The sequence below is a fragment of the Triturus cristatus genome, chromosome 4_2 (assembly GCF_964204655.1).
Source record: "Triturus cristatus chromosome 4_2, aTriCri1.1, whole genome shotgun sequence".
In the NCBI taxonomy this organism is placed as follows: domain Eukaryota; kingdom Metazoa; phylum Chordata; class Amphibia; order Caudata; family Salamandridae; genus Triturus; species Triturus cristatus.
The window spans coordinates 251,127,790-251,153,967 of record NC_140586.1 but is presented as its reverse complement, the minus strand read 5'-3'; positions in this window follow the sequence as shown (position 1 = coordinate 251,153,967).

Here is a 26,178-nt window from a genome sequence, read left to right as displayed (position 1 = left end):
TGTGTTCTTGTCTGCGGGGAGCATGTCGATGAAGTAAAGTTGGAGGCTTTCAAAAGGAACATGTAGAGAGGGAAAATGGCCAGGTCCGGTGAGTGTACCCTTTCCAATGTTATATTGTGCATATACGGTACATTGTCTGCAAAAGTGTTCTGCTGTTTGGTGAAATTTGGTATTGTACAAGCATTGGGAAAACAGTCTAATCATGCCGTCTTGGTCAATATGGGAAGGACCATGAAATAAGCGAGCCATGCATGGAAGCATAGACCTAGGCAAACATATTTTTCCATTTGGTCCCGTCCATCATCCCTCCTCTGCACACAGCCTCTTTCCTGCCACATTTTTATTTCATTTACTTTTCCCCGAATGAACTTTGGATCGAAATATATTTCATCATCATCGCTCTCAGTGACCTATGGTGATGGCAACGTTTGAGCCGTAGCCAGTTAGCAACCAGTAAAAGCTATTCACTTTGCTTCTCCATCTACAAGTGCATTTCTCCTTGAAACATCAACTTTGGAAGATGTTTGTGCTGCACATTTTATATTTCCTACTTTAGCTTCGCATAGGGCCTGCAAAAGGTGGCCTATCAGCTGTGCGTGCTGAATCTGTTGACCCGTTGACATGAGGAACTCCTCCATTACCGCAAGCTGGCCAAAATAATGGGTAACACCAAAGGCATATTGGCTGTCAGTATATATGTTAACTTTTTTCCCTTCAGCCAAGCAGCCAGCTCTGGTCAGTGCTATCAGTTTAGCTGCCTGGGCACATTTTAATGTGGTTAACCACACTCCCTCCTTCAAGTTGTGAGCAGTGGCAACAGCGTAGGAGGCATGCTGGGCCCACGTGTCACCCATTAAACATGACTCATCCACAAAGAGATCACTATCTGCAGTTTTCGTAAATCTGGTAGCACTTTGGTGTGCCTATCAATAGCAAGGGAACAATCTTGAAAAGCATCATCAACAATTAATTCCTCATCATCATGATAAGTGGTCAAAAGACATGCACCTGGGCACTGGTCCAGACGGGGCAACCCTTTGTCCTGAAAGCTGAATTTAGACAGGTCCCATTCATACTGTGAGGGAAGGGACAGGGAAATGGAAGAGTCCCCGGTCAGCATGTATTGTGTATAAATAGAATGAATTTGGGGATGGTTATCAAGCAGGCTAGCCTTAGGGAGTCCCAGCACTGCCTCCTGATATGTCGTGACCTAAAATGTTGCTAAATGGGAGACCTGCTGTCTACCCTCTGAGATCCGTCCGCAGTGCACCTTGCGTTGTCTGATTTCAAGAAGAACGTCTTTCGAGGAGTGACCTGAAGAGTGATGAGGGTGTGTAAATCTGTGACAGGCTACTCCTTTGGACTACCACTGGAGTGTGAGGCTGGGGAACTGCTGGGGGCGACTCTGTTCCCCCTAACTGCTGCGCCCGAGCAGGCTCGTCGTATGTTTCTTCAAATACCTTAATGTCATGTAAGGTATGTTTTGCATAAGTACATATATCCCATATTACTGTATGAAAATCAGTGGGACCCTTAGTGTGGTTGAGGGACCCATCCCCAAACCGTTGTTGCCAGACATAGTTAATAAAGTTTGACAGTGTTATGTGTTTATTTTCACATTCTTGGATTCGTTTATCACGCTCTCTTCCCGGTCTGCTAGCTTCATCCACCGCTTCCTCTTTCATAATGAAGAGAGAGATGGAAGACTTGAAATGGCGCCAAGATCTGTCCTGGTAAGTTCCTTATTTAGATGTTGGCGCAGCTGTGCGCTGTTCCTGGCCTTCTCAGGTGGTTACAACTTAGGTGGTTTGTTGCCTGTGGTGGAGTTTTGCTCTGCAGTAGTTTTTATGGCTGGGACGCGGGGAGAGGGGGTGGCTTCTGGCACGTCCCATAATGATGTCCTATAACATAGGATCTGTGTCCACCCCTTCTTTCTCTGGTGACACGCATGCCACAGGAAGACAGGGATACACCCCCATTAATATCAAGCAAAAACTTGTGCCAATTCTCATTCTTCTCCTGATCTCTATTCTGTGCCGCTGGGCACTTTTGCTATGCCAAGAGTTCTTTATAAACCTTCGCCTTTACATCAGTAGTTGCCCTTAAATCACGCAGGCTCAATTCCCACCTCCAATATGAATCACATTTTATTTCCCTTTAAATGTAACATCTGCCTCAACTGCAAATCCCTGTTCCTAGCTGTCAACCTATGCAATTTTTCCAAAAATAAACATGCACTAAGACAATTGTGAGTGGCCACCTGATAAGCAGGAGAGGTTTTGGGCGGGGCAAGCTTACTGCTGATCTCCTTTACTCATGGGGTGGCCCATTGTATATGATAACTGTTCCTACCACTGGCAGAGGTTTTTCCTCACACTAGACAAAGTATACAATAGGATGTCTCTGGGACTAGTTCCCTGAGCTCATACCCGTGGAGGACGAGGGTAAACCACATTAACATACATATCATGTGCGTTCAGCCCTGCACAATATTATTAGTAGAAAGCAAGCGGAGCGCTCAATCAAACCAACATTCTGTGGACAAAGTCTCACTATACTAGGTTACCATGATGCGTGCGCACTTGACACAAGTAGGAAGGTGTCTTTAGAGGCAAAAGGGTGCTGTTGGTGCTGGTATTCCATCGTCCTTGCCACCAAAATAAAGGAGACGGAAAACAATCTTTCTCCAACATTATGAACAAATACATGGTGTGTTGCTGATCAGTTGGTGCAAGAATTACAGAGGCATTAAGCATACTACCAATCAGAGTACAATAACATCTCATTGTACATGCATGATACAAGATGGCAGCGGGTGCGATATCCGCATACCAACCACCAGTAGACAGTATTTGCACAGTACTTGTACAATCAAAGTTTGCACTTGGCCTTAGCTATATGTGGCCATCGATATGGGTGGCTGTTGCTGGGCAAAAGAGTAAATGTGTATCACATTAGGTGTCTTTCAGCAAGCCTTGCATTACCAACATTTTAGCGGGTACATTAGTTTATCCAAGATCATCAGACCTCTGCGCACATCTTGCATGCCCTGTCATCATTGAGTATCACAGGAAAAGACAAAACCCAAATTGGATTCCACAGTAAAGCTCCAGCTGTGCATGGCCTTCAGACATGGGCTCCTGAAGGCCAGATACCTTTTCCTGATAGCCCACTCTGTCACTCGATGTGCACGGATTACAAGAAAGGGGGGTAGCCTTGCTCCAGATTATTAGAGACAGGATCCCTAGGACCCCCTTGTTGTCCAGTTCTCATTCTGATGCTGCCAGGGCCTGGGCAGGGTCCCAACTGGCCTGAGTCTGCAGCTGCCTTCCAGCCCTGTCAAATGGGCCTGTCCTCCAAGCCTTGTTTCCTGGTAAGCATGCAGAGATGCAAAGCTGATATTCCACACAGGGGGGGCCTGCTCCTGGGCTTTTTAGCCAGCACTATATTGTGATTGTGATGTCTGGGCTGATCTGAAAGTCCTGATCGTGGCTCGTTCGACTCTACAAGCCCTGTTAGGGATCCAGGAGGTCAGATGTGTTTGTTTGCTCTGATGGCTTCCTTTCACTCGGTGTGCATGGGTTACATAAAAGGTAGGTAGCCTTCCCCCAGATTAATAGGGTACAAGTTATGAGAGACCCCATTGTCCTCCAGTCCCCAGGTTCTGCGAGGACCTAGGCTGGCCCGACCTGGGGTCATAGTGGCTTGAGTCTGTGGCTGTCTTCCAGCCTTTCCTCTGAGCCCTGTTTCCTGGAGAGCTGGCAGGGTAGCAAAGCTGATATCCCTATGTAGGGTGGCCTTCTCAGGGGTGGTGTAGCTATCAATGTACACTGATTGTGGTCAGAAACCGTGACTGGGCCCTAGATCAGAGGTCCAAGTGGTCCAGGGATGTAAGCCCCTGTACCGGGTCTCCCTTCTCTCGGCTGCTGGGTCGCCAAATGTCCGGGACCTGGTCCTGAAGGACTGAGGAGGTCTCTCTTGTTATTCTGGGTTTAAAAGCTCTGGCTGAACCCTGGGTCAGACCTCCATGAGGCCTCCCCTTGCCTGATACCCAGCTTGGGCTTTGAGAACCTGGGCGTGACATGGCGCGGCCAGCTGGTCATCCTTTTTGTCCAGGTATCTGGTTGTACGCCATGCATTCGGATAGTGCTCTCAAATGGCCAGGCTGCCCTGGAAGTCCCGATGAGGGCTCATTTGACTCTTCGATCGTGGCCAGGACTCTGGTGTATTTTCTCCTAATACCCCCTCTGTCACTTGGTGTGCACTGATTCCAAGAAAGGGGGAGCCTTACTCTGGTATAGTAGGGACAAGGTACTTGGGACCCCTTTGTTGACCAGGGGTGCTCACCTGGGCCTGCGGCTGCCTTTCAACCCTGTCCTATGGGCCTTTCCTCGAAGTCTTGCTTCTCTGAGGGTAGACAGAGATGTGAAGCTGGCATCCCCATGCAAGGCAGCTGCTCAGTTTTTCATCTGAATTCGCTGCGCCCAGAGCAGCACAAGTTCGCAGGTGCCCCTGGGGCAGTGCATTCATACTAATGCGGTGCATTTTAATTGTTTGCACTTGATGCACCTTTTAAATGGTGCGCCTAGAATAAACAACGAAAATATGCCTTCTGTCTAATACTTCTCCTGGTCTTTCTCCCCGTGTGCTGCCAGCCAGCCCGAGAGTCCCAAGGACCTGAGTTTGTGGCTACCTTGTAGCCCTGTCCGGGAGCTCTTTTCTTCGAGTCTTGCTTTTCAGAGAGCAGGTAGGGATGCGAAGTATTCATACCCGTGCAGGGCAGCCTGCTCGGGCTGGTTTAGCCAGCACTGTACTCTGATCGATTGGGCACACTTGCTCCACTGAGGGATGGACTTCTGGGCCTGCCTCAGTTGTTGTTTGAAGAAACGAGCTTCCATCCTTCCTGGACTGTCCAACTGGAGGGTCTGCCTTTTGTGGAGGTCAAGCAGCCTGGCTTGTTAAAGTGGCCTGACTGGAGTAGATGGGATTGGATGGAGCTAGTCCGACAGGCTGCCTGGTGGCCTGTGCACCTGTCCATTGCCCTTTTCCACCCAGTGTATTTCCACAGCAGCTTTGGAAATACCGTTCCGTGTGGTGGCCCCACTGCCCTTGTCTTACTCAGGCTGTACCTGTCACAGTTCTCCCGGGGCTCGCACCCTGCCCACGCTCTCCTGAGCACTGCTGTGGTGGCTGGGTCCATATTTAGAGAGCAAAGGGATTGGCCAGAGGGTCGCCACAGCCTCAACTTACCTAATGGTGGCTGGCTCATCAGTGTAGCTTCTGGGGACATCGCTCCTCACCCTGGGGGAGGGAAGGTTGGCAGAGAAACTGATAGTGTCTCCTGTCCCAAGGCATCCTGGAACTTATACCTACCTCTTTAAAGATAGCTTCCATATAATACTTCCTGTATGGATTCTTCCCAATCACAGATGGTGGTATCTATCCCTGATGTAACTTCCTGCCATTTTTTTTATAAAAAGGAAGAAATCAACCTGCCCCTTGCGTCGTAATGCTTCATTCTGTGGATTCGTAGTGTTCCTCGCTCCTGACCTTATCCTGGTATACGTTCCTCCTGTTTATTGCCAGTTTTCCTTTCTCCTAGTTAAGTTTACTGCCTTTTTCTGCGTCCTCTTCTCCTTAGTCAGCCCCCGGGTCCTAAGATGGCGGCCACAACTTTTCCTTCTGGCTGCGGTCACCCAATCATAATGCATGCTTGAGCTTATGGATCTGCGGATCCACCATGATGTGAAATATACATGTAGTTTGAAACTTATTTACTCACAAAATACTGAACGTGTTTACACCAAATCCCAAAAAGCACGCTCAATCAAGGTCTACCTTTCTGCCAAATTTGGTGTAATTATATTCATCTGTTTTCGCGGTATCACTGGTCTACTTTTCTAAGTTTTGGGAAACCCCTTTTTTCTAAGTACCAACCTTTTCTAAGTACCAACCTGACAGATGACCCCAAAGCTCTCCAGAAAGGAGGCGAGGTGAATGGGACATTTTTGTGAAGATTTGTCAAACAGTGCCAAAGTTATTAACAAACCAACAAAATCTATTTCCTATGGAAATGTGGTCCTAACTATAACTACCAAGTGTATTCCCACTAACGCAGGGGACCCAGCGCCGTAGGGGCTTACCCAATGATTTTACTTGGGCTCCTGCTCGTTTGGGTGTCTAAGGATACAGATAGTCCAAGAGGTGGAGGACCTGAGAGGAGGGATTTTAAATCCTGTTATGAGGTCTCTCAAGGCGAGTGTCTCATTTTGGTACTCTTTGCGGCTCCCTATAATGGCTAGAATTGCTCTGGCAAAAATGTTTATGCTTCCAAGGTTTTTATATTTTTTGTAAATCTTCCGGTGGTGATTCCATCTGGGTGGTTTGCGGGTCTTAATACCCTACTACAGGAACTGATCTGGGATGGGGAAGGAACAGAGTTTCGCTAGCAGTCCTACAAAGGATCCCAGAGGAAGGAGGGTTGGGAGCCCAGAGTTTGAGCTCTACTATCTGGCAGCTCAGCTACAATGGCTGGTCCAATTGCTGGAGGGCCGAAACATGGAACTCTCAAGCACTTCAAGTTCATCCATTACACAGAAACACTTACTGGAGGGAATGTTACACCCTATGGCGACCCCACAACACCCAGGGATTTTGCTATGGGTGGCAATGGAATGCTGGAAGAGATGCCGCCAACGCATGAAGGGCATATCACTGTATGCCCCGAGCTTGCCTATCGTGGGTCTCCCATGGGGGAAGCCGCTGACATTGCTTTCAAGCGCCAAACTGAGTTATTTGGAGGCCGGAGTGACCGAGGTGGGGGACTGTTATCAGAACAGGGCACTGATTCCGCTGGAGGACTTCTTGGCCTATTTTGATTTGCCGGGTGGCCGGTTTCTTACTTATCGTACAGTAGTCAAAAAATTCAAGGACCTTTGGGGGGGGGTGCACTCTTGGTATCACAGACACATGAAGTGATACAAGTGTTGGTCCCATTGGGGAAAGCTAGACACCTAGTTAAATGGCATTATAGAGCATTGATCATCATGGCGAATGCGCCCCTGGAGCGGCTACGAAACCGGTGGAATGCAGCAGTGGGGAGGGATTTACTTGATAAGGAGGGGTCGCAGGTGCTAAGTGGCCTGAAACAAATATCCAGAAACAGATTCAATTACATACACATGGTCTATCTTACACCTGACAGGCTAAACATAATGAATGGGAGAGAGCTTCAAGGCTGTCCTAGATGTGGGCAACAAGACGTGGAGTTCATACACATGACGTGGGGTGTGGGGTACTACAAATATATCAGTATTGGCACAGACTAACTTAACACTAGCCCAAACGCTGCCATGTTCAGTGGAAGTGTGCCTCCTCTGCCTATTCCCTAGACCAAAAGCGAAGAAGATAAGGTCTAGATTTGTCGACCTAGCATTAATTTTAGCTTACAGGCAAATAGCCATGAATTGGAAAGCACAGATGGGCCACCCAAATGTGATGTGGGAGAAAGAAGTGGATAATTGGGCCAAGACAGATGAAAGGGCAATACAGTGAGAGGATTTTGCGTTTTAAGTAAGGCATATGTTCTTATCTTCTCTGTACCAACAGTGTTTCTTCCTTTTACGCCATTACCAACATGCATGTTTTCATTCATTTTCTTATCTAACGCACTCACGGAGTGGTTTGAGAGCGTGGACACCCGCACTTTTGAAACGTAATAAGTGTGGATGATGTAGGTATTCACAGTAAGAATACCACCTAGGAGCTAATGTACGAACGATACAATTACACTCCTCCTGACTAGTCCCTGTTCTGTAAGAGCGCGTAGACACTCACTGGTTTACTGTTGTGCAGTGGGTTGTAATGCATGGTCACGGACAGCTGTCTCCTTGATTATGCACACCAGCGTCGCAGAGATTTTGTGGCATGTTATATGTGATTACCATTTGGTAGTCACTGGAGAGTACACGGTTATATCCACATGGGTAAGCATGGATACTGAATAGAGGAGCACCCTTTTTCCCTGTAGACACCCGTTATACAATTGTTGTTGTGTATTTGTCTGTTTGTTTGTCTGTATATTTTTACAGATCTCTCTCTTTCAAGAATTGAGAAAGGGAACACCTAACTGTAAGTAGACGGTTGGGATCCATAGTGACCAAGAGTTGGGTACACCTTAGCGTGTGTAGACCGCCCTGGTCATTTCCACTGGTCCTGACGAAAACCTGGAATTATTCACCTAGAAATTGAAAACATGTAGACCTTTTTTTATCTCACTTTTTCTACATACAGATACCGAAGGTCAATCACACCGAACACGGTATCGCTAGTCCTTTTTAATATTGTCCAGTTGCTCCAGAATAAATAGTTCCCTTCAAGGAGTTAAACCTGGCCAATTTTTAATTCACTCACTCTTTTCCTTTTTTCACTCAATCAAAAAATACCCGCACCACTATAATCAGGTGTCGCAGCACACCCAGACGGCACTCAGCTGTTTGGGTGGGACCCCGATGATGAAGCATGTCACCAACTAGGTTGGTGAGGAAGGGGTCTTCTTAAAAAAAGGAGAATTTTTCCTTTTTTTATGTGCACCTCTTATCTGACTTCAGAGACATTGCCATGTCTCTAGGGTGTACCCCTCCTAATGTTTTGATTAGACTTTTCTAAGGGTACCTGGGGTATTCCCGCTTAAATACCCTTTTCTCTCTACTTTGTTCGCAATTTATATAATTTTAAATGCCAAACTAATTTTATTTATTTACCAATATTTCCTTTGAGGCGTACTTTAAATTCCATGCCTTAGTTGTTTTTTTGGGGGGCAGGGGCGGCTACTATAAGGGAAAGGTGATGGGGCAGCGCGGGGTGGGGGCAAAAAAATAAAAATACAACTTAGCTGCCGCCTCACTGCGCTCTTCAGCTCCCGAATCCCGATGCACACAGGATCACAGAGTGCCCTGAGCCCATCCACACACTGCTCTCATGCTGGTATTATCCAGCATGAGAGCAGCGCCGGGATTGGGCAAAGCGGGCTGGTTTCATCCTCCAGTAGGTACTGGGAGCCTGTTCTCCTGAGCCCTGCTGATATCTCTAAGCAACAGACCGGAGATATCCAAGTGCGCATGTTGTTTTGGCCATCCTAAGACAACCGGCCAAATCCACATGCACACTTGGTTCCCTGTGCCCATCACCACTCCTGCTGCTGATGGCCTGCCCTCAAAACTCAGCTGCGTCTCCGGCTCCTACAAGTCTAATAAAATGATAATAAAGCAGATTTATTAATTGCTTTATTATAATTTTATTTTACTTGTTTTGATCTGCTGGTTCCAGCAATGGGGCGATGCTCCTTCGCCATAACAGAGTAGCTGCCCCTGTGTTGGGAGTGTGTTGCAGCACCAATGATTGGCCATGTGTGGTGCTTGACTTATTCCTAGGCTGGTCTGGAGTACATTTGAGCCCGCTCTGACACCTTTAGGACTATACTAATGTGTAGAAGTGTATCTTGTAATTGCAATTACCTTACTCTTTTGTGGGTGTTTACTTTGTATTGGCATAGCGATTCAAACCCAGTTACATTAATTTATTGAAGTTCATAGAGACATGTTATAAGTTATTTTGATAGAAAATAGCCATGGTGGCAAAAGACCTGTTGCAGTGCAGAATAATAGAAATGTATTATTCAGCAACTATAGGTTTTTCTAGACGGGGCGAACCCAGGTAGGACTGGAATGGGTACATTTCAAACTTTTATTTTAATCAGAATATATCAGGAAAGACATTTTCATCAGTCATAAATATCTTTATTAATATAGGTTATAAAATGTCTTGAACAAGAATTGTGAAAAGTCAACATAGCAGCAAGCTACACTTTGGCAGAAAGAATATCACATCAACAATAAGTGTCCCAAGCGCAGCATGAAATATCCCTCAAATATCTTCTTAAAATATAATATGAAAGTGCAATAAATGTTTCCTCAAAATCTAGCTTGACAATGCCTGAAAAGCAAGTCTTGTTCCTAAATGCCAGCTTTTGATTTTTGATAAATAAACCCAATCCCACCAAACATAAACATGTGAAACATTTGAAAACAAATTGTCACCAGAATTCTTCCTTATCATGTTTACTAAATCTACCAGTTTAGTCCCCAAATCCCATCTTACATGTTCATCAAATACTCATATGTATACACTCTAAATAGAGCAAACAGAAGTCCACCAAACTCCAAATCAGATCAGGGTCATGCTCATTACCAAGACGTTACGTACCAGTAGCTGGATTTCATTTATCTCTCTTGCCAGCTGATACCCAGAGAAAAATCATTGTTTCAACCAAACCGCCCAGCTATCATCTTGACGTGATCCACCAAACCTACCGTAATGTGCAATTTACACTCTACTAACCCTAATGGAATAGGTTACAATTGCCTCCCTTAATAAGGCATTGTAAATGGGGATTTGCAACCCAATGTTGAAAAACCCTCAAGGCAGACCACAATCGGTGTGAAAACTGTTGTTCCCATCACTGGTTTATGGCAAAAATCACAGCGACGTGGTTAACTAAAGAATGGCAAAATTAATCTATGACTACAATCTCCTAAAGAACTGTCAATCAGGCTTTCACTCATGGCACAGCACTGAACTGCCACGTATAACATCATAGATGGTACATACCAAATGCTGCTTAAAATAAAACATGTCTCTTAATCTTGCTAAATGTAATGCAGCGTTCAATAAGGTTCGCCGCAACATACTACTGAACAACCTCTTCATGTGTTTTGGTACTGGTGGGATGGTTCATAAGTGGTTTAAATCATCGCTAAGGATCAGTGTCCTATAGCGAAAATAAATGACTCCTCCAACTCTAGCAGTCTCATTTGGGATCCCAGAAGGAGCAATAATGGCCCCATCTTATTTATCTTATACCCCTTAGGGATTTCCTAGAGCTACTTGGACTCAATTCCTATCGATATGCGGACGACATACAGATTGTACAAGGATTAACACCATAAGCAATCACATACAGCCAGAGATGTTATGAGGCATGGGTAAAGTCGGCAGTTGCCCAGGACCCCCACCTTCCAATGGGCCTCTATGAAAGTGAAATTTCTCTCCAGATGTCCTCTGTCTATTTTATTTTGGTCTCTCTAAGCCTCAATCCCTCTGCCAACCTTTTAACATACAAGCCAACACTTGTTTTTCACACTGATGTACATTCAAGCAAAGGCTATTTCATGCAGGAGAGAGCTAAAAGTGAGCCATTTTGGCTTTAAACAATCGGGAGTCTCCCACCTAGATAAGGTCTGTTGGCATGTATGCTCTAATCCTTTTTTTTTTTGATAAACAAGTTTTTATTTTGTCATATGCAACAAAAAACAGTGAGCCTTTCGAGCCATCAGCATGCACTAGCCCCGCCTGAGAAGCACACCCCCTCTACGCCCCCCCCCGAACTCTTCCCCCCCCCACCCCGCACCGCAAATTCACAATACATTTCCTAACCATTTCCCCCAAACCCTACAGTACTTTTTGTGGCAGCCCCGTGCCTGGTAAAGAGTCCGCTCCTGCGCCGCACACCAGTCCACTCCGGTGCTCCATTTGGTTAGACTGGGTGGTTGCGGCTGTTTCCATGCCGCCGCAATATCCCTCTTCGCCAATGCTCTAATCCTTAATCAGTATCTCTACCCAGTGTTGTTTTAAGGATTTTATGGTTCTGGGCAAGACATATTTCAACTGTTATCTGACCCTGTTTAAGTGTAATGCATATTGTAATATTATTTAACATCACGGAAGGTATGGATATCAAGAAATGGGAAATAAAATTCAAATTTGTTATATACAGGAGCCCCCAAACTATGTTTTGTCAGGGACCGCCAAAGACCTTAAAATGACACTACAAAATATGTTTGGTCCGGGACCGCCAAAGACCTTAAAATGACACTGTATACAGCACTACCTTTCCATGTTACAAAACTAAATGACTAGAGACAAACTGCACCAAAATCAGAATTAAACTGAATTTCTTGTAATCACCTCTGACCCTTTAAAACAGTTTAGCAACAAGCATTGGCAAAGCTAACGGGTCTGGCCTTGGCCACAGAGGTATTGGGTTTACCAATACTTGTTTCCTTTGCTATGGTTTAACATTAGTTTAGCATTCCACAAACATCAAGTGTTAGCTATCTTAGAACGGTAGATTAATGATAGAATTCAAAAAGCATTTCAAGATGGCTTCCATGGCATGCAGATGCAGCCGAATGCATGCGGACATATGGGCAAGTCATCTTAGAATGTTCTTTAGTAAGCTTTATGGCAAAAGAAAATAAATAGGCATTGGCAAAAATCAAAAGCTTAGTGACCAAGGATAGGCATGTTGTCATTACCAGTGCTTGTTCAAATCTGGTGTGATCTGCAGATCTTGAGTTATAGCTCATTAGGCCTAACTCATACTTTATTACCTTGATGTTGATATATTGACAGTTATGCTGAGTAATGGAATAACATCTTATTAACAGCACCTTCCATGTCTAATCAGGATCTACATTATGTAAAAATTTCCAGAAGAACTCAAGATCTATTCTCTCTCTCTATATATTAACCTGCTGGTCCAAGTCCCTATAATAGCTCACTGCATTCCACCAGGCTCTCCATGTTGGGGGTGTCGCCTGACGCCATAGCTTACAAATCTCCCTCCTCGCCTATAGGATCAAATAGAACACCAATTTATTCTGTATCCCCGTGAGGCTCAACATCTCGTTGGGGATCAAAACAGTTCCAAACATAATAAGGGAAGGGCTTACCTCAATCTTGATACCCAGGACATCAGATATCGTCTCACCCACATTACCCCAGAACTCTTGAATCACGGGGAAGGATGCAAACACGTGAATATCGTCCGCATTCTGGGCACCACATCTCGTACATCTTGCTTCTTCATTACCCTTTATTTTGGAGAGTTTAAGAGGCGACCAATATATCCTGTGGAGCGTAAAAAAGTGGTTTCTTCTTAATGCAGCAGATTTAATCAGTGGGTAAAGTGTGTCTATAGATACTTGCCAGAGATTTTTCAATTCTCCCAGACCAAGTAAGGATGATGCAGCTTCCTATCCGCTGTATTAAGGAGATAATTGCACCACTGTGCTACTTCCTTCTTTTTCGGGGTCATATCTGTAATTCATCTTCCATGGAATTATCCTCCAGGGAGAGCCAATATTTGCTCCTACACCATGATGAAATTTGGTAAAACTTAAATCTGGAGAGAGCTTCATAAGTAAGATTTCACCAGTAGTTCCAGGAAAAACATGTATTGCCATCCACAATGTCCTTCCAATGTGTGACACCCGCATCTCTTAGTGGTTTAACCATAACGTGTAAAAGACATTGGCATTCCTGGGGAGGCCAACACTGGAGCCTATTCACTGTAGTAGGACAATCCCAGACAGACCCGGCAGTCTGACCACAACTTGGCCGCCATATACAGAATCTTCAGCCAAACTTTTTAAAATAATTTAGGTGCCCCAAATTTATGCATAAACCAGCCTCCTCTAAATCCAATACATAGCTTTAAACATGCCACCGATCAAGGAACTATCTGGCATAAGGAGTAGCCTCCTGCAATTTTTCAATTGATACGCCCAGCAATACAGCTGAAGACCCGGCAAGCTCATACCGCCGTGTGAAAATTTGCATCTTAATTTCTTCCAGGATAGCCTAATCCCTTTGCCTGCCCATATAAAAGAGGAGATCTTACCCTGTATTTTGAGTAGTTCACCTTTATCAAATTCCAGGGGGATGTTATTAAAGAGGGAGCCGAGAAAAAAGGAGGGTCCAAAAACGCGTTTTCCCCATGTTACTTTACATAGCAAACTTAAGACAAACTGAATTACACCAAATTTGGCAAAGAGGTAGGTCTTGTTAAGAAAGGGAACTTTTTGTTAAATGGTGTAGATCCGTTCAGTAGTTCCTGAGAAATTTGAAAAAGAAAAATATCGATATCTGAGCACTGAGGAGGGTACGCAACCCTCCCGGGCAAGAGCTTCACTCTGATTGGCTGCCAACACTCCAAACAAGGAACTGTTGGCAGCCATCTTGGGACTCAGTAACCTAGTCACAAGAAAAAGGGTGAAACAAAGATTTAAAAACATGAAAAGGGGTACAAACACCACGACTCCCAGGGCCAAAAAAAGCATTTAAAAAAAATAATAATAATTCGTTCGAATTCGCGCTGGAGCCGTGAATCAGGCCCTGAAAAAAAAAAAGCCCAGGCTCCCGCACTTCGTTGTATTCAAGCCCCCGGGTGGGCCAGGTCCCGGGAGCATGCTTAATTATGTGGCGGGGGCCCCCGCATCCCCTGGGACCGCCACCTCCCTGGGGCTTTATTGATGAAGTGCGGGGAACAAGCAGCCCCCCGCAGCCCCGGGGACCGCCACCACCGTGGGGCATTGTGCAAAGAGTATGGGGGGCCTGGTGCCCCTCCAAGTCCCACTCTATTTTTGTTAAATAAAAAAATGTGTGGGTGGCTCGAGCCCCCCCACACACCCCGGGGGCCACCACCTCCCCGAGGGCACCAAATATTCAAATCTGGGGTCAGTTACGGACCCCCGGCCCTGAGGACTACCTCCTCCCCGGGGATTTGCAAACATGGGGAGGGGGCCACGTGACCCCCCTCCCGGAGCCCTCAATGGGCCTGGGGACCGCCACCCCCCAGGGCCGGCTCCTGCAATGTCCCGGGGTGCCCACCCCGAGACATTGCCATTTGCTATACCAGGGCGTCATAGCAATCCCTGGTTTGCTTCATTGAAACAAGAGCAGGTTTCAAGGAAGCAAAGCAGAATTGCTTTTGAGCAAGGGGAGCTGCATGTTAGCAGCGTCCCTTGCTCAAAAGCAATGCCGGCTGCCGCAGGAGGCGGGGAGCCGGCAGGACCGTGGGGGAATTGGGGCTCCCCCCACGGTCTCAATCACAGAGGCCAGGCCCCGGGGCATGGGGTCCACAGGGCCAAAAGTGGCCGGGAGAGGGGCCATGCGGCCCCCCTCCCCTCTGATAAAAATAAATAAATAAATAAAAAGGAAAAGGCCGGCCCCGGGGGATGGGGTCCCCAGGGCCATAATTGGCCTGTGGAGGAGGGCCACGCGGCCCCCTCCATATAAATAAATATATAAAAACATTAGAAAAGTCTGGCCATGGACCTGGGGGATGGGGTCCATGGGGCCGAAATTGTTTTTAAAAGAAATAAGGGTCAGGCCCTGGGGAACGGGGTCCCCAGGGCCCCAAAAAAGTTAAAAAAAAGGGGGGCCACACAGCCACCCTTGTTAAAAAAAGCAAGAAAAAAAAGCTGGCATCTCGCCAGAGGCCACGTCCCCTTTCTCCACCACTCTGCAAACGCGCCTCCTGGGGCGCTGTTAGATGGGAAATGTATTCCCCTTGAATACTGAAGGTCCCTGGGGGTCAACTAGCCCACCAGGTACCTCCAGTATGCCCCACAGAGCTGCGTTGCACAGAGGTGGTCCGAGGCCACGCCCCTTTATATACCACTCTGCAAACGCGCCTCCTGACAGACTAAGAGATGGGGGATGAAGCCCAATTTAGTCCTGAGGGAGTTTGGGGGCCAAGAAGCCCTCCTGGTACCTCCTGGAATTCATGTGCGCTGGTCGGAGGACCAGCACCCTTTCTCCACCACTCTGCAAACGTGACTACTATTTAAAGAAGTATCTTTCTGCACCTCTGAGGTAGTTTTAATCCCCCTGCCCTATTAAGTACTAGGGCTTTACAGAGGAGGTCATGCTAATCACAGGGGTACCCCAACGCATAGTGTTCCTTAGTGTATGTAGGTGTTTTCACTGTATTCTAAGTGTCTTTTAGCATAGTAGCACTGGCTCTAGGCCTGGTTAGTCAGTTACCACCAGTACCCGTCAGCAAAAAGTTGGGTGCACAGGAGGACTTTCTGTTCCTCTGTTGGTTCTTTCTGCACATCTCTTGCTTCTTCCTGCACTTTTCTTCGTCTTTCTGGACTTCTCTTGCCTCTTTCTGCATTTGTCTTGCTTCATTCTGTGCCTTGGTTCCTCTTTCTTCACATGTACTACCTCTGTAGGCATAGTTCGAAATTGGCATTTAAAAAACCTTTGAAATTCACTAAAAAAATCATAGGTTTCTGTACAGATAGCCAGTGGAGTTCCCTGAGGTAGGGGATGATGTGGGTTCATCTAGGGTTGCAGCGTTCTGTATGGTCTGTAGTCGTCAGAGGAGGTGAGCTGCGATCCCTGCGTAGAGAAGGTTGTCGTAGTTCTGTCCACTGGAGATGAGGGCTCGGGTGATGGAACGTCTGGAGCTATAGGTAGGCATTTGCATATCTTACAAAGCACGCAGAGATTGAAGAAGAAGGAGGAGGATACACACTTGACCTGAGTCGTCATGGTTAGCTTGTTGTCCAGTCCAGATTAATGCCTATGTTCCTAGCGAGGTCAGTAGGGGTAGGAGTAGTTTGGAGTTCTGAGGGCCACCAGGATGCATCTCATGAGGAGCTTTTGTTCTGAGAATCAGTACCTCTGTCTTGTCCATGTTGAGCTTTAGGCAGGTATAATTTATCCAGTTACGACATCTGTTATGCAGTTTTGAAAGTTGGTCTTTTTGTTGGTGGTGTCTTCAGAGAGGGAGAGGATAAGTTGTGTGTAGATGGCGTTGGATAGAATGTTGAGTTAATGGATTTTGGAGATGCTGGCCAGAGCTGTCATATAAGTGTTGAAGAAGGTGGGGCTGAGCAAAGATCCTTCGGGTACTCCACAAATGATTTCCTTGGGTTCGAAGGTGAAAGCAGCCTTTTTGGGTTCTTCCAGTGAGGAAAGAGGTGATTCATTTAAGAGCGGATGCTTAGATTCATATGTTGTGCAACCTTGTGATGAGTGTATGGTGGGTGACCGTATTGAAGGCTGCCGAGAGGTCTAGAAGGATCAGAGCTGCAGTCTCTCTTTGGTCAAGTAGGAATGGAATATCGTTGACAGCCGTGATGAGGGCTGTCTTGGTGTTGTAGTTGCTGCGGAATCTGGTTTGGGAGGAGGCTAGTAGAAGGTTCCGTTCCAGATATGAGGTGAGTTGTTGGTTGATGGCTTTTTCTAATACTTTGGATGGGAGCAGGTTGATCGGTCGGTAGTTGTGTTTGCTGGGATCTACCAACAGATTCTTTAGGAGGGCGTTGACTTCTGCATGTTTCTAGTCCTTGAGAAAGTTGGCCATGGCAATTGAGGTGTTGAACAAGGTGGTGAGTACGTGGCTGATTCTGGCTTCACATAGGTTGAAGATGTGGTGAGGGCATAGGTTGGTTGGGCCCCTAAGTAGACCGACTTCATGATGGAGGCAGTGTCCTGTTGGGCGAGCTGACTCTGTTCAGTTAGTCAGATGTTTGTGGTGGTAGCGGAGTCATTTTTTTACATGAAAAAGTCTGTTTGCTTGGGCTGGGGTTTCACGTTTCGGTAGATGTTGGCGATCTTGTCGTGGAAAATGTTTGCAAGGTTGTCGCAGACATCCTGTGAGGGGGTAATGTTTGTTGCAGCTGAGGGATTGGAGAATTCATTGATGATGTTGGAGAGTTTTTTTGCTGTTATTGGAGCTTGATTCGATGTGTGAGGGTAAGTCCTTTTTCTTCAATTCTCTCGACTGTGATAAAGGTTGAGGGCTGTCTTGAATGCGGTCTTGTCAGTCATGTCCTTGCTGGTGTGCCATCTCCTTTCCAGTTGTTTACAGTGTCGTTTAGCGGTTCTGAGGTCTTCAGTGTACCAGCAAGCCTGCTTGGTTGACCTTCTGTGTGTGCTGTTGCTGATGGGATCAACGCTGTTGGCGTAGTTGGTGATCCAATTGAGGACTTTTCTGATGTTCTGGTCTAGATCGTTGGAGGAGATTGGGTGGATGGTGTTGAGGGAGTTAATCAATGTGTGTCCTTTGAGACTTCGCTCCAGCTGCAGTGCAGACGTTGGGTAGACCTTAATAACTTAGCGTCCATTTGACAAACTTTACAGACCTATTGCACCCATTGCATTGTCGGAAGAATGAAAGTTTTTTAGTGTTTGGTCAAGGATGTGCAAAGAATGAAATCTGTCAGCAATGTGCATTACACTATGTAGATGATTCTTTTTGTTATTGTAACTGATGTTATGAAGTTATAAGGGCCAACAACTTAGTGATATCTTGTAGCACAAAACTACTATAAAATAACAAGAAAGCCCAAAAATTAAACTTGACTGCATTTGTAAAGTTTCAGAATTACTGCATAAACTACTAAAAGGCTCATTTATGGCCAAATGATTATGTACACCAATAAAGAAATATAATAGATGAAAAGAAAATAATCACATTAAATCTGATCGCTACTCTGTAGTTACAAGTAGTATTCACAAAGATTGGAATTCCTCACATATTAGCTTTTTAATAACTCTACACCTGTTTCACGAATCACCACAAAACCTTCCAGACTATAGCATTTTCTACATTTTGAGATGATTTAAATTTTTGTGATGAATTGTTAAGGGGGTGCAACGATAAAAGGGGGTCCAAAAATGCATTTTCCCACCAATGCATTTTCCATATATTATTGTATTTGACATAGCACGAAAATGGCTGAATGGATTTACATGAAATTCAGCAGGATTGTACATGAGGGTGCAGAGATTATGCTTATTTGTCAACACTGTACTTTGGCAGAATTTCACAATATTTTGTGACACTTCCATGGGACATGGCCATAAACTTAATGAAAAATATATAGAAAAATATAAATACATTTCCTTATCTATTACCACTTTAATAAAGTGGTACTAGGTAGAGACCTACTGCTTACCTATGTTTAAGGCCCCAACACTGAACACAGCCAAAGCCAAAGTAAACAAAATATGGTTGTCTTTTCATTCTCTAAAAACAGCCATTACCCAATTATATACTGGCTTGTCATTGTTATGTACCATGGTATACTGCAATGTTAACACGATATACCAAGACCCAAAATATAACTAATACTTAGCTCTATTATTGGACTGTGGACAGTACCCTTGCATCATGCTTGGTGTCGCGTGGGCAACACAATACTTCAGTCAAATTTACAGAGCAACACAAGGCCACCATGCATGACCCTACGTTGATAGGTAAATCTGGAGAAACGCAAGGCAGCAAAATTTGCTGTTCTGCATTAGTCTGCACACCATAATCTACATTGCAGCTAAATTTCACATACATCCTAATGCCACGCCACTGTAGCCACTCCACTATACGCTGTTTCACTATATGCCACTCCACTGTACGCCTCTACAGTGTATGGCACTCCACTATACACCACTTCATTTTATGCTGTTTGATTGGATACCACTCCACTGTGTGCTAAAACATTCTACCCCATGCCACTGTACACCTCTCCAGTCTACACCACTCCATTAAACGCAACTTCCCTGCACGCTACTCCGCGATACACTATTGCACTCTACACCTGTCCACTGTATAACACTCCACTCTGCGCCACCCCACTCCACTCTATGCTATTGCACTGTACACAACTCCATTCTAGTCCACTCTACATTGTATGCAACTCTACTCTATGCCTCTTCAGTGTGTGCCTCTTCAGTGTATGCCACTCCACTGTATGCCACCCGCTATACGCTACTTCAGCATATGCTATTCCACTCTACACCAATCCTCTGTATGCTATTCCTCTGTATGCTATTCCTCTGTATGCTACTCCACTGTATGCTACTCCACTGTATGCTACTCCACTGTACGCCACTCCAGTGTATGCCAGTCCACTCTACTCCACTCCATACAACAATAGTCCATTGGATTACCACTGTACACCACTCCACTGTATGCTATTACACTCTACCCCATTCCATGGTACACCACTCTAGTCTACATCACTTCACTGTATGCCACTGCACTGTACGCTACTCCAGTCTATACCACTCTACTGTATACCACTCCACCCAACGCTATTCCACTGTATGCCACTCCACTATACACAAATCCTCTCTGTGCCACTCCAGTGTACACCACTCCACTCCCTTCTGTGCTAGACCACTGGACACCACTCCACTCTATGCTATTTCACTATACCCCACTCCACTGTATACCACTCAAATCTGCACAACTCTACTCTACGCTATTCTACTCTATGCTATTCCACTCTACGCTATTCTACTCTACAGCACTCCACTGTACTCCACTCTATGCCTTTCTACTGTATACCGCGCCACTGTACGCTAGTACACTGTATGCAACTTCATTCTTTGCCCCTCTCCTGTATAGTATTCCACTATACTGCACTCAGAATACACCACTTCCAAGTATGCTACTCCACTGTACGCTATACCACTTTATGCCACTTCACTGTACGATACTACACTATATGCTATTACAATTTATGCTACTCAAGTCTACGCTACTCCAGTCTACCCTACTTCACTCTGCGCTATTCCACTTTAGGCCACTCCACTGTATGCTGCTCCACTCTACGCCACTAGTGTACTCTCCTCCACTCTAGATAACTCCACTCTACAAAACTCTACTATACTCTGCCACTCTTCTAGACTCCACTCCACTCTGTCCCCGTACACTCCAATATCCAAATTTGCGTGCGGCTTAATGCCCATGCACTCTATGTATAACACTCTACCCCATTCTCCAGAAGTTTGCAACCCTGCACAACACAGCACTCCTGTTAGAAATTGAGTTTCTGGTTTGCAGAGTATGCACCCTGTTCAAGCAGGAACCACAGTCCTAGTTGAGGTAAATCAGCTATACACCATAAATTAACCTGTGTTCACCTTCTGGTAGCTTGGCACAGAGTAGTCAGGTTTAACCAAGAAGCAATGTGTGAAGTATTTGTGCAACACTTCAAAGGGTAACACAGTTAAACACCACAAAAAGAGTGTGCACCAGTTTAGAAAAATAGAGAATAATTTTCTAAATAAAACTAGCCGAAACGAAAAAAATCTAATCAGTAGAAGTATAGATATGGATTTTTAAAGATTTAATGCATAAATAGCACGTAAAAGCAGTAAGTGCATAAAGAATTAATTGGTTGCGCTGGACTGGGACAAAGTCAAGAGGTCAGGCCGACCGTGATGGAGCACGGGCCAGATACAGCACCCACGCAGGGCACACTGAGCAAAAGTGCCATGATCCTGGTTGTGAACAACAAGACGGGGGGTACAGCTGAGCGATGCTTCGCTGACCCCCCCCACACAATTGGGGTGATGTTCCAGATTTCTCCACGCAACGGTGGTGATGCATCAGATCGGGGAGCAACGCACCGGTTTCGCAAACGATGCGCTGGTTCCAGGATGTGGCATTGCCGAATGCGATGCGCTGGTTGTCTACACGTTTTAAATCGATGCGTCAATCTGTTTCCTGCAACAGCAATGTTGTGTTCGTTCCGATCAGCGAAACGTTGTCGATGAGTGGGTACTGGCAGATGCAGCACTTTCCACTCACTTCCAAAGGCCTAATATTGCATCGGCACCACTTTGCAGAGCACAGCTCACAGCAGACATGGTCCAGGTGCTGGTTGCAGGTTTAAGATAGAAGTCTTTGATATCTTTGAGACAAGCCCTTGGAGATACTTAGGTTCTGGGATGTAGAGCTGCAGGTCCCGTCCTTCTCACTACCCGGCAAGAGGACAACAGGCAGAAGCCCAACACAACAAAGCAGTTCAGCAATGTGGCAGTCCCTCCACTAGTACAGCAGTCCTTCCTGGTAGAATGTCCTCAGTTTCAGAAGTGTTCAGAGTTGGTGGTGTCAGAGGTCCAGTACTTATACCCAGTTGGGCCTTTGAAGCAGGGGAGACTTCAAAGAGTTTCCTTTGAATTGCACACATCTCTGCCTTTCCTGCCCTGGCTCCAGAATCACTACATTTGGGAATGCAGCCCTTTGTGTGGGGACAGTACACAGCCCTTTCAGGTTTAAGTGTCAGCTCCTCCCTCCCATCCTGCCCAGGATGATCAATCAGGATGCACAAAGTCCAGCTGTCCCACACCCCAGATGTGTATTCAGAGACAGGCAGAAGGCACCAAATGGCTAAAGTAAGAAAATTCCAACTTTCTAAAAGTGGCATTTTCAGAATTACAATTTAAAATATAGGCACCAAAATTGGGGTTCCATCTCTTCCCAATTGGAAATTATACTTATAAAATGTAATAAGGCAATCGTAATGTTACCCTATGGGAGCGATAGGCCTTGCAGTAGTGAAAAAAATATTTTTAAGTATTTGACTACCAGCACATTTAAACTTATTAAATACACTGCACCCTGCCCATGGGCTGTCCTGGCCTACCTTAGGGAAAATGCATATGTAATAAAAAGGTAGGTTTGGGCCTGACAAGTAGGTTAACTTGCCAGGTCGGCATGGCAGTTTAAAACTGCACCCACAGGCCCTTTGGTGGCAGGCCTAAAACATGTTTACAGGGCTACTTAGCTGGGTGGCACAATCAGTGTTGCAGGCCCACTGGTAACATTTAATTTACAGCTCATGGGCACATATAGTGCACTTTACCAGGGACTAAGTAAATTAAATATGACAAATGTGGATACGCCAATGTTTACATGTTTTATGTATAGAGCACATGCACTTTAGCAATGATTAGCAGTGGTAAAGTGCCAAGATTTCTAAAGCTAGCAAAAATGTCGTAAAAAAAGTAAGAACAGGAGGTCTGAAGGCAAAACGTCAGGCAGTACCACGCCAAGGATTGCATATTTAATAACTCCACTCTACTGAATGAGATGCCACTCAAATTTATAACAGTTTACTCGACTCTTTGCTATGTATACCATCCCACTCTACGGTAATCCACTGTACCCTACTCCAACCTACGCCACTCTACTGTACACCACTTCACTGTACGCTATTCCACTCTATACCTCTCCACTCTTCTACAGACCACTGTATAGTATTCCACTGTATGCTACTCCAGTTTATGGTTATTCACTCCAGGCCAATACAGTGTACACCACTCTTCCCCACTCCATTGTATGACAGGCTCCTCCACTCTATAAAAGACTACCACACTTCATGGCACTCTATGACATTCCACTTCACTCTAGCCCCGTACACTCAACTGTCCAACTATATACTCCACTCTATGCCTGTACACTCCAATTTAAAACACTATTTTACTATGGCACTGTTCTATAGGACACAACACTCCATTCTACTGTATGAGACCCCACTTCAATTTATAACAGTTTACTAACTACGCTACGCCAGTATGATCCCCTCCATGATACTTTATCCTATGACACAAAACTCTACTCTATTGCACTTTACACCACACTACGATACACCACCCCACTCTACTCCACTGTATGAGACTTTACCTCACTCTACACTACTATACAACAATCTCCTTTACGCAGCTCCGCTGTTTCACACACTACTGTACTCTATGCAACTCCACTCTACACACTCGACTACACTGAATGCCACTCTCTGACACTTTCCTCCTGCCTTCACCCCTTCACTCCACTGTACAACACTGTCTATACTGTATGCCACTGTACAACACTCTACTCTAGTCCACTATACAATACTTACGCAACTCTTTGTATGCCACTGCACCCCACTTTACTCCACGCTACCCTGACCCAGTACTCCACTCCACACCACTGTTTTCCCTATATACAGATACCTGGATCCAGGTAACGCTAACGCAATCTCACACCACACAAAAGATCTATACTATCAAGGGTTCTGAAGCAGGGATGCATCATTGCACCTATATTGTTCAATCTGTACATGGCATTCTTAGGTCAGGCACTAATGATGGGGAATGTATATCCCCTTAGGCTTGAAACACTCAAGCTTCCCATCATACGGAATGCAGATGACCTGGTAATCCTAGATCATACATGTGCTGAATGAGGAGGGCGCTGACCATCTTGCATGATTATAACATCACAAACTCCTTAACGGTCAATGCCAGAAAAAAAAACCATTGTATTAATCTTTGGACAACTTGTCAAAAAACTCTAGTTGTCATGAAACATAAGGCCTTTGAACATAGCTACTACTAATAAATACAAATATCTTGGGGTCTGGTTGTCGGCCTCGGGCAAAGCCTTCCTTCAAGAAAGAGCAATAGAGGAAAAATCGCCCAAAACCACATTTGCTGTAGCTAAATTACATCATAAGCTACAGCGTCCAACAACAGATGGAATACGCAGAGTAATCCAGGCTAAATTCTTACCTACAATAAGTAATGCCACCTTGCCCATCCTGGAAAACTTACAAACATCCTAGAACATTTCCAAATAGCGGCTTATAGGAAAATATATGGGCTTCCAAAAACTACAAGGCGCATACTGATAAGGCTAGATTTTGACCTGGGGAATATGGGCGTGGAATATAAAAAAGACATCATAAAATATTACTATTCCTGTGAGACAGCCACCACACCACGAGCGGAGGCAGCAGATGGCGCTAGTGTGAACTTCCATTGAGGCAGCCACCACACCAGGAGCTGCACATCAGTGATCAGCGATCAATGCGTTGACTTGCAATTATCCCGCCGTGTCCTGAGGCTGATGTCTGTGTTGGTGTCGGCTGCTGAACGCGGAGTCAAAACGCCCGGCTGCTCTATTTCACTTCTAAGCAGCAAGGAGACACAGGCTGGAGTTTCCGTTTTGTTGCATTTAAAGTGCAACATTTTCAACATCTTCAAATCTACTGTAGCAAACCGGGCTCGAGCCGGTTTGTTTGGAAGGAGCTACAGCCTGGGAGCTGCGATATCGCTCGTAACACACCACTGCAGGAGGAAGTGCAACATGACGACGCGGGGCAGAAAACTACAAAGCTGAAAATGGCCCTGAACCAAGGAGGCACAGAAAGAGACAATACAGAGAGACCTGCTGAGAGACCGCCTGAAAGAATGGATCCCCTCCCTAAAGGTAAACGGGTTGGGGGGAATGTTAAAAAGAATGCTGGGAAGACAGCAGGACATAATGTGCTAAAAGACAGCTCAGTGGCAGGATCTGTGATTTCGCCCTCCATTACCAAACACTTCCCAGTTATAACTTAAACTAAGTCCCCCCCACACTCTCATAGACTCACCTGATGGGAGGGGGCACATCAACTCAAGTGGGGCTAACCGAATGGTCGAGGGGACCCAGGAGCAAACTGCCTCAGTTAATGCCCCAGACAATGTCTCACTGCTCACTGCTGTCCAGTGCCACAGAGCAAGTGCTCCCTATTGTAAATTGATGTATGAATTAGGGATTCCATGATTGGTTGGTTTGGTTTACCTGTCAGACCCTAGTACAGTGCACCAGGAGTGCCCAGGGCTGATAATCCAAACACTGATGGTAGGCTTGCAGCACTGGCTGTGCCACCCACAGAAGCAGCCTGTAAACGTGTGTCTAAGGCCTGCCATTGCAGAACCTGCGTACAGTCTGCTACTGTCATGCTGACTGTGCAAATGCACCCACTTGCCAGTCCCTAAACCTTCCCTTGTCTTCATATCAGACACCTCTATGGTAGGCCCAAGGGCAGGGTGCATTGTAAGTATAAGGTAGGACATGCCCTGGTGTGTGTGGCATGTTCTAATAGTGAATTACAGCCATTTTTGTTTTTCACTATTGCAAGGCTACCAGTTCTCCATAGGCCAGAATGGGCAGTTTGATTATTACACCTTATAATCCTAACTGACTCAGGGGACATGGTAGAAATTCGAATTTAGTATGCCTGAACTTAGAATGATAAAATACATATTTTAGTGAAGTTGTTTTTAACATTCTGTGTTTGAAAATACCACTTTTAGAAAGTAGTTATTTTCTTGTCTAACCATCCAAACCTGCCTCTGCTAGGTTGTGTATTCCTTGTCTGGAGTTTGAGTGACAGGGCTGGGAGATTCCAGGAGACAGGGTGAGTCAGCCTAGTGGTGAATAGAGAGATCTGCATCTAGATGGGAGGGACGAGTTGCACCTGGGACCTGAATAGGGAGGTGCCTTCCCTCCACAATGCTGGCTCCACCTACTGTGGTGTGTCTGATGTCTCTGCCCTGCTCTCTGAAAGGAAAGAAGGAGTCATGTAAACAAAGTGCTCCAGGACTGTCCAGAACTGGTTTGGACTAGGCAAAGGCCTCTCTGCCTTCAGAGAACAAAGAGAAACTTAGTATAAAAGAGGGGTCCCAAACCCCAGCGATTTAGATCACTTTTGGACAACAAGA